Source organism: Capricornis sumatraensis, chromosome 21 (genome assembly GCF_032405125.1).
Source record: "Capricornis sumatraensis isolate serow.1 chromosome 21, serow.2, whole genome shotgun sequence".
NCBI classification, from domain to species: Eukaryota; Metazoa; Chordata; class Mammalia; order Artiodactyla; family Bovidae; genus Capricornis; species Capricornis sumatraensis.
The window spans coordinates 4,372,068-4,382,500 of record NC_091089.1 but is presented as its reverse complement, the minus strand read 5'-3'; positions in this window follow the sequence as shown (position 1 = coordinate 4,382,500).

Sequence of the window (10,433 nt, the reverse complement as noted above, 5' to 3'; positions counted from 1 at the left end):
CTCCGGGAGATGGTGACGGACAGAGAGGCCTGGCGTGCTGCGATTCATGGGGTTGAAAAGAGTCAGACACGACTGAGCGACTGAACTGAACTGAACTGAACACGTTTAGGATCATATTGTCTTCCTGTTGAATTAATCTTTCTATCCATGTGTCATATTCCTCTAGGCATTTTCTTTGCTCTAGAATTTTCTTTTACATGAATGTAGCCTCATCTTGGGTATGTATTTGCATGGTGGGTCAGTTTCCATCATTTTGCTTTCATATTCTCCTTGCCATTGAATTGTATGTTTTTCTTCTGAGAGCATATCTTTTCCTTGTTTGCTGTTTTAACTGGGTTTTTAATTTACTCTGACCATCACTCCCTTTTAATTGGTATTATTTACTCTTACTGTGATTATTGATTTGCTAGGCCTTGAACCTGCCATTTCCTCTCTTTCTGTTTCTGCTCCCTGAGTTCTTGCTCTTATGTTTCTTTTTCATCCTCCTCTGTGTGGCTTTTACCTTATTAAGTCCTCCAGTTGTATCCATGCGTGGTGTTTTTGGTCTCACTGCTTTGCTCACTACCCCTAGTGGTCACCCTGGGTATTGCGGCCCATCTGCAGCATTCCCTCCAGGAAGGTGTCCGCGTCACTCTTCTCACTTTTTAGATGGTGTGCGGAACACCAGCCCGCGCTGTGATCGCGAGGTGTTCACCACGCATGATTCAGAAACGCATGACCTGAAGGATAGGCCATCGATTTACTTATACTCATGCTTCCTCTTGTTCTTCTTTCCTTCCCGATGCTCCCAGGACTTTTCTTTTGCCATTTCCTGTTTTTAGAATTCTCTTCCCTGGTGGCAATCATTCTTTAAGCGTGGGTCTGCTAGCAACAAATTCCCTTTGTTTTTTGTTGTTGTTGTTGTTGTTGTTGTTGTTTGTTTTTTTTCTGAAAGTGTCTTTATTTCCCCTGAATTCCTGAAGGATCTTTTTTTCCCGACCTACTTCCTCCCTTTCAGCCCTTGGGAAATGGCCCCACTGGCCTCCACGGTGTCTGACACTGGAACTGGCATTCTGCAGACGGGGTTCTCCTCTCTGGCTGCTCTCAGGATGTTTTACTTTGCTAATTTTAAGAAGTTTAATTACGATGCATCTTAGTTTTGATAAACTCTCAGTTTTGAGTTTACCCTCTTTGGAGTTTATTCAGCTTGCTGGTTCTAGGTTTATTTACATCTTTTGCCAGATTGAGAAATTTTTTTTCATTATTATTTCTTCAAATATGCTGTTAGCCTTGCTCTCTCCTCTCTTCTGTGGACATTTGGGATGAATGTTGGCTCTTTCCTCACTGCCCCTCGGGCTCTGTTCATTTTGCTTCTTTATTCCATTTTCTCTCTGTTGTTCAGATTGGGTAAATCCTATTGATCTGGGCTCAAGTTCACTGATTCTGTCCTCTGTCGTCTCCACTCTACTGTTGAGCCCATCCTATGGGCTTTTTACTTTCAGTGACTGTATTTTTTAGCTTTATAATTTCTATCCCACTATTTTTCAAAGACTGATATCTCATTGCTGATAGGTTTCCATTTGTTTTAAGACAATTTTGTAATTAGTTGTTGAATTATTTTTATGGCGGCTCCTGTAAATTTCCCCCCAGATACCCTGCTGTGGGATCATCTCAGTGGAGGGGACAGCTGAGTGTTTCTCCTGCATGTTGTGATTTTCAGTGGTTTCCTGGACACTCTGTCCCTTACATTAGGAGAGTCTGAGTTGCAGTTAGGTCTTTCATCTCAGCAGTCAGCTCCAGGCCTAAATTTGCAGTCCCAATGATAATTTAATTTCTGGAGCCTCTACAGGGTTATTTTTCCTCTCCTACTGGGTTTTGCTAAAATATGCTGGTTACATGTGGGGGGTGCAGAAGGAGGTTCCCTGCATGACCGAGTTCCTTACTTGAGTAGGCGGTGTGGACGGAGGGGCTCAGGTCCGTCCACAGCTCTGGAGCCCAGGGCCTGGCGCCCACACCTGGCCAGAGATGGGGCTGCTTCACCCCTTTCAACCCACCTGAGCTCAGGTACTGGTGGCAGCCTTCTTTTCTGCAGAACTGCCAGTTCTAGTTCAGGGGTCATAAGTGACCTGGACCGTGGAGGGCATGCCCAGGCAGTGTTCTGATGACTGACAAGGCAGCCCTGCCTCAGGGATGTGACCTTTCTGCTGGATGTATGGTGCCCCGGGCACAGGGAGACAGCGCTTGACAGGAACCCTCACCTGCTCACCTCGGGCAAAGCTTCATCATCTGTCCAGCCGTCCTGCAGGCGTCTCGAGCTCTGGTGCAGGGGGCTGGGTCTCTCCGCCCCCCACCCAGGTGAGTGCCCAGATGGAGGCCACCCAGTCCCTCCAGCACTTCTCAGCTGTTCCTCCGCCTCCAGCCACCTTCTCCACTGTTACTAGAAGCCCTCCCACCAGCTTCCCTTCCCTGGGCTCAGGGCACTGGTTCTAAGCGTTCCCCTCCTGTTCAGTTGTTCTGAGAAACACTGCCCATCCTGCCTCCCTGGTGAGTCACATTTATAGTTTAAGTGCATTTTCTTCTGTCAACAAAATCTGGATTTGTGTCTCAAAATGTTTGTTTCTGATGAGACTTCAAGAGTCTGTTTAGGGAGAAAAAACGGATCATTGACTGCGCATCTGCCTATTTGTGGATCCTCTGGCCACTCCCTGCCTCCTGTGAGGGCATGTGGAGGGTGTCCTGCTGATGACAGAAGCAGCAGAGGACGCCGAGACGGGCGAGGACACGCCGAGACGGGCGAGGACACGCCGAGACACAGGTGAGGACACGCCGAGACAGGCGAGGACACGCCAAGACACAGGTGAGGACACGCCAAGACAGGTGAGGACACGCCGAGACGGGCGAGGACACACCAAGACACAGGTGAGGACATGCCAAGACAGGAAAGAACACGCCAGACACAGGCAAGGACACGCCGAGACGGGCGAGGACACGCCAGACAGGTGAGGACACGCCGAGACACAGGTGAGGACACGCCAAGACAGGTGAGGACACGCCGAGACGGGCGAGGACACACCAAGACACAGGTGAGGACATGCCAAGACGGGAAAGAACACGCCAGACACAGGCGAGGACATGCCGAGACACAGATGAGGACACGCCAAGACAGGTGAGGACACGCCAAGACAGGTGAGGACATGCCAAGACGGGAAAGAACACGCCAGACACAGGTGAGGACATGCCAAGACGGGAAAGAACACGCCAGACACAGGTGAGGACACGCCGAGACAGGTGAGGACACGCCGAGACGGGCGAGGACATGCCGAGACACAGGTGAGGACACGCCAAGACAGGAAAGAACACGCCAGACACAGGTGAGGACACGCCAAGACACAGGTGAGGACACGCCAGACAGGTGAGGACATGCCAAGACGGGAAAGAACACGCCAGACACAGGCGAGGACATGCCGAGACACAGGTGAGGACACGCCAAGACAGGTGAGGACACGCCAAGACAGGTGAGGACATGCCAAGACGGGAAAGAACACACCAGACACAGGTGAGGACACGCCAAGACAGGTGAGGACACGCCAAGACAGGTGAGGACACGCCAAGACAGGTGAGGACATGCCAAGACGGGAAAGAACACACCAGACACAGGTGAGGACACGCCAAGACAGGTGAGGACACGCCGAGACACAGGTGAGGACACGCCAAGACGGGTGAGGACATGCCGAGACGGGTGAGGACACGCCGAGACGGGTGAGTCTGCAGGGGATCCCAGGTGTGCATTTTCCAGAAACTGGAGGCCAAGGGTTGGAGGGACAGGGAGGAAGGGTTGGGGGGACCTAGGAGGAGCTGGGAGGAGGAAGGTGATGGAGAATCGGGGGAGGAGGCCTGAGATTTGGGGCACGTGTGGGAAATACACACAGGGTAGCTGCAGCGTTGTGCGGGTGGACCTGATGTGAGAGAGGCAGTTCTGGGCTGTGGACGGGAGTTCAGGGGTCATGAGGTTGTACCTGCTCACTGAGCTTCACCCAGGAATCAAGAAGCTACGGATAGCATAGTAAAAGGCCAGCAGGGACGACGAACAGAAGGCGGTGACGGAGGGGCAGCCAGGGATGAGAGGAGCCCCAGGGGGACCAACAGGAAGCGCCGGGCATGGTGCGGGGAGGGCGTGCTGTCCAAGGGGCTCGTGTCAGAGCGGCCCGACCGCGTGGGGGCTCCACCTGCGCTCAGTGCCCCTAGAGCCGTCACTCCCTGCCCGCTCCCCCAAAGGGTGGGGCCCGCGCTATCCCGGCCACCGATGGAGCTGGGGCGTGTCTGAGGGACCTGGAGAGCTATGCGCCCTCACAAGCCAGGTAGGCTGGGTCTGCTGGCCGCTGAGTAGGCCTGGGGCTGACCCTGGCTGCTCAGACCTACCAGTGAGATGACACCGCCTCTCCAGCTGTGTGCTCGAGGCCCTGGTGTGATACTGCGCCCTGCAGCCCCTACCTGACCCCTGGGCCGTGCAGCCCCGCCCCCGGGCCGTGCAGCCCCGCCCCCAGGGCCATGAAGCCCCATCCCGGACCTTGTAACACCCCCGCCCCCAGGACCATGCAGCCCCCATCCTCTTCCTTCGTGCTGCCCACTGCTCCCAGCTGCCTTCAGGGGCTCTGAAAGCCCTGTGTTTCATATTCCTCCTCTTTAAATAAAATGCCTTCCCTTGAAAAAAATACCTCCGATGGGATTTTCCTCTTGCCAAAGCTGGGTGGGATGATGACTTAATCCCCCACCCCCAGCCCTCGGAAGGTAGCCCCATCCCAGTGGCTGAGCCGAAGGACGCCCCTCCCCATCCTCCCCACCCCACCCCCCAACCTCCTGGTGTTGCGCTCCTGGAGATTAAGACAAATTAAAACATGCCGCGCTTCTGAACCTTTTGGGACAAACAGGATAATGGTGGGTAGCAGGCTGGAGCTGGCGCTCGTCAGAGCCCGGAAACCAACTGTGAGATTTTCAGGAATTTGTGAGCCAGTGGGCATCCCGTTGGTAGCCTGAAATCGGTCACAGTAGGAAACTGGCAAACACCACACATTGGGTTTTTGTTTTTATTTTTGCAGAACCAGTTGTTAAACACTTACCATCGGGCTGTCTTTCCTATCTTTTGTTTCATCTAAATGTGGAGTTTTCACTTAATGTCATTTATTTGGTCCTGTTGTTTTACTTATCATGATGATTTGGGATTTTAATTTTGTTCATCAATAATTCCACCAGACCTCACTACTGCCACTCAGCTTTTTCATTCCCAAATTGGATACATCCATTTATTGTATGGATAAAATCTTCTTCAATTCATGACAAAAGGCTTAACAAGAGGAATGAAACACAGAGTCTGGACAGAGCTGAGACACAGCAGAGGGAGGAACCCCACAGGACGAGCAAGAGACCCTCAGGCTCCACCAAGTCCAGAGCCTGGGAAGGGCCTGGCTGGGCACAGGCTCCGCAGAAGGGTCAGGAAGACAGCTCAGGACCCGAGACGCCCCTGCGCAGCTTGATGGAGACACGGGCCACTCCCCCGAGCCGTCGGGGGTCACCTGCTCCTGGACCGAGGCTGTCCCTGCTGAAAGGTCAGCTCCTCTTCTTGCTTCTTCCATTCACTCCACGTTCTCAGGCTTCTGGCTGCAGACAATGCCTCCCGGCCAGGATGACCAGACGCACATTACCATCATGGGAGGCAGCCGTCCTTTCCTCAGTGACCCCGTGGCAGGGAGCTTCTGACATGCAGGAGGAAGACACTGGTCAACATGATAGCTGCAGCCCATGGGCCACGTCCCCCTCAGGCCCCCCAGCCTCTGCTCTTCAGGATTGCTGACCCGTAAAACCTGTTATCGCTCCTGTAACCAGCAATGTTCTCAGCAACCTTCTCAAAGCCGGATGACCATGTTTTTTTGTGAGCAGGGCTTCCCTGATGAATCTGCCTGCAATGCAGGAGACCCAGTTTGATTCCTGGGTCGGGAAGATCCCCTGGAGAAGGGATAGGGAACCCACTCCAGTATTCTGGCCTGGAGAATCACATGAACTATATATGGGATTGAAAAGTGTTGGACACGACTGAGCGACTTTCACTTAAGCTTTCACACCTAATGCCTAAGTATGTTAAGATCTGATCTCAATATCCTGCACTGGTGGGGTCACTCGTCCAGTATAAAGAAAGGAGGAGAGAAAGATGAAACTGCAAAACACCCCCGAACCCCCTCCCCCAGAAAGGGGCTTTTCCCTCGAAAGAGTGACCCCTTCCCTGGGGAGACAAGCCTGGAAAAGATGGGGCAGAGCACACCTGGGGTGCAGGAAGCAGACTCCTGGAAGACACCAACCGGCCAGCCAGACCATCTGCACACAGAGTGATGCCGTGCTTGCTGGGACTCTGGCGTCCTGAGTCCCAGTCCCGAGACAGGGGATGTCCAGGCTAGTGCAGGTCTTCCCTGCAGGACGCTGGCGGCAGCAGGAAGTGGGTGCTGTGCCCGGGGCCTCCTTACAGACCAGGAGGAGAAGGCTGCAGGGGGAGCTCCCCCCACCTCAACCCTGAACCCTGGGGCGCAGAGCTCGAGAGGGAGGGTCAACGATCAGACACCTAGAGTCCAGAAAGTGCAGAAATGAGTCCCACAGGGAGCGCACAAGGATGGGAAGTCACGAGTGGTTGACCAGAGGAGTTCCAGGGGAATCGCAAGGCAAGGTCCACACAGTGTGATCTGGGCTGAGAGTGTATGCAGGGGGGTGAGCTGAGGAGGAGGCCAGCAGAGCCCGTGGCTTTGCTGACCGCCAGTGTGGACCACAGGTTCAAGGAGATTCAGTCCAGTGAGGAGGAGAAGACATAGGCAGTAGCCAGAGGGGCTGAAAGGTCACTTTCTGTGTTTGATGCCCTACAAAGCAGAGAGAGCCTGAAGGGCAGACATGACGGCCGATGAGTCAGCCAGAGCCAGAGGAGGAGGCAGCTGGCAGAACCAGGTGCCAGAGGGGACAGGGCAGGGCGTCACTGCACTGAGGGAGATGGGCCTGGGGAGATGGGCAGGTGCCTTCTGATCTGAGCTCTTTTCAGAGACACAGCAGAAATCTTTATTTTATACATCAAGAAAAAGTTTGTATTATTTGTCTTGCCATTAGCCTCATATGTGAGTACCTGGTCCTTCCCAGGTGGCGCTAGTGGTAAAGAATCCCCATGCAAGATTCAAGGAGATGCGAGAGACTTGGGTTAGTCCCTGAGTTGGGAAGGTGCCCTGGAGGAGGATGTGCAACCCACTCCAGTGTTCTTGCCTGGAGAAACCCATGGACAGAGGAGCCTGGCGGGCTACAGTCCATGGGGTCACAAAGAGTCAGACAGGACTGAGGGACTCAGCACAGTGAGTATCCAGATTACAAATATCCCCAAAGACGCATGTATTCTAGAATCCAAAATGCCTGCTTTCCAGGGAATCAACTCTTGCTTACAGGCATTCTGCTGCTTTACTGGAGCGAGAGATGCAGGCCAATCAGAAACATGGTCCCATCCTGACCACCCAAGAATCCTTGTTTGAAGTTATTTTAAACTCTAGTGAGTTCTTTTAAAGGATTGTGCACATTACTACATTTTTATCAAAATTATTTGAACATTTGATGACATTTAATTATAGTCTGTGATGATTAGGCAGAAGATCATGGATGGTGAAATTTTAATAACAAATGTAGTACTTTTACTTGGATATAAGCAGGCATAGTGGATTTCTTTAAAGGCTTTGATTTTTATCTGGAGTTGGATGCATGTCCCAAGCATATTTTTACTACTGAAAGAGTGGTGTTTCTTAAAGAAAATAACCTTGTGATGTTATTCACCACTATTACTGTAATGGGCAGCTACTTAGTAACGTCAGACCAGCCCCTCTCCTCATGAAATCACCAAGCCCCTCCCTGAAGCCTCTCAGCATTTTTAGAGGGATGTGTTTAATTAGAAACAGTCTCCACTAAAATGAGCAGCTGACTCGCTGTCCAGAGGTACAGAGACTGCCGGAGGAGAAAGAACTGTTTAAACACCTTTGGTGGAAGGAAAACACGGTGATGAATTTGTAGGAAGTAGAGAGACCTTACACCCTGAAAGTTTACAATGGGTTTGACTCTTGTCTTCAAACTTATGAAGTAGATTTCTTTCTAAAAACCTATTTTGAGAACAATATAGCGCCACCCTATGACCGTTTCTAAAAACAAAGCATGACCTAGAACAGAACTCTTTGCCTTGTGTGTGCGCTCAGTTGCTCAGTCGTGTCCAACTCTTTGCAACCCATGGACTGTACCCACCAGGCTCCCTCAGTCCAGGGGATTCTCCGGGCAAGACCACTGGGGTGGTTGCATGTCCTCCTCCAGGGGGTCTTCCCGACCCAGGGATGGAAACTGTCTCCTGCATCTCCTGCATTGGCAGGCGGGTCCTTTACTTCTACAGCCACCTGGGAAGGCCACTGTTTTTCTTTAGGATTTGTAAAAATACTTTTGTTTTTACTTATGATGGAAAAAAGAGCCCATTCCCAAATCCCCCTCCTCAAGCTTGAAAATTTAAAATGACTGTCAGATGTCATATCCAAGTACCAGAGAGAAGTGGCGAGTGTGGTCTGGGCAGTGCTCCGGCTCGAGGTGGCCCCGGCAGCTGACAAAGCATCACTCCTCTGCACGGAGCAGCACCTGTCGTCACTTAGACCCGATGGCGAGTTGTCGGAATTGAGTGTTGGAACCGGGCTGACATACAGAAAAGTGTCACTGATTGAAAAATATGTTTTCTCCCAAAATGAGCAGAGAGTGAAAGCTGCTCAATCGTGTCTGACTCTTTGCAACCCCATTGACTATGCAGTCCATGGAATTCTCCAGGCCAGAATATTGGAGAGGGTAACCGTTCCCTTCTCCAGGGGATCTTCCCAACCCAGGGATCAAACCCAGGTCTCCTGCATTGCAGATGGACTCTTTACCAGCTGAGTCACAAGGGAAGCCCAAGAATACTGGAGTGGGTAGCCCATCCCTTCTCCAGGGGATCTTCCTGACTCAGGGATCGAACCAGGGTCTCCTGCACTGTAGGTGGATTGTTCACCACCTGAGCTCTGAGGGAAGCCCTAAATAAGCGGAAGGATTTTCCAAAATAAAGAGCTCAGCAACAGCAATGTAATGAACTTGATTCTTGTAAAACAGCCGAGTGTCATTCAATTAGTAACTTAATACAGGATGTTAATAAAACCAAGGTTCAGGATGTGATGTCTGACCCAGACAGTCCTACACACAGAGTAGAGCTCTGTTCATTCACACCACCCCCGCCATCCACCACCCCCAGCACCCACCACCCCCTCCATCCACACCCCCACCATCCACACCCCCACCCCGCCATCCACCATCCCCACACCCACCACCCCATCCATCCACACCCCCACCATCCACACCCCCAGCACCCACCACCCCCTCCATCCACACCCCTACCATCCACACCCCCACCCTGCCATCCACCACCCCCACACCCACCACCGTCCACCATCTACCAGCCCCTCCATCCTCCAGACAGTTAGGTGAGAGATGCTTCTGAGTGTAGAAATAGGGTAGCAATTCAAATGTTTAAGAAAAAAAAGAATCACTCCCCTCTTTACCTTCTTCCCCTCTTTTTCTCCCCAATCAGCAAACAAAAACACCTACTGACCTACTGACCACATTATTTTTTAAAACATCAAAGATGATTTCCACTGAAAAGAACTCGAGCCTAGAGAGTTGATTTCAATTTTTCTATTCTTCAAAACAGCTTTCTATTCTTTTGATGCTGCTGCTACAATAATCTATGAAAATAGAAAATAAATAGCAGCCAGCTGACTCTTGTCGCTTCCAGCAAGCGCACCCTCTTCATTGAACTGTCCTTTGAAATACTTGACCTTTATACAGACACACTTGCACAGCGTCTTTCAAAGAACTGAGACAATAAGCAGTGGAAATGGAAGTACAGCCCTGGAGACACTGCAGGCACGAGAGTAGCCTCAGTTTTATACGATGTTATATAGTATCTTACAAAACTAAAACCTCTGTGGTTGTCGTCTCTTCCTGGAACCCGCCCCCCACACCCCCTCCCCCCACCGCCCCACAACCAGCCCTTCTCCTCCAGGGAAGAAACCGCCCCTCTCCACCCCAGGGTAAGGAGCATCTTCACTGGTAACTGGTCTCTTTGCTGACGGCCCTCGCTGGAAGGAAGCTCTTTATATCTCATCTAAATCCTCCCTATTGAAGCGTAAGCCCGTTTCCTCTTTCTCTGTCCTCAGTGTGAGAGGGGACAGCTGGTCCCCGGCCTCTATATAATAACCCTTCAGCAACCTGAAGATGGTTATTAGGTCCTGCTGCTCTTCTCCAGGCTAAATAATCACAGATCCTTTAATCTTCCTTCATAGGTGCTATTTTCCGAGTCTTTAATCGTTTCTGCTGCTCTCTACTGAAGC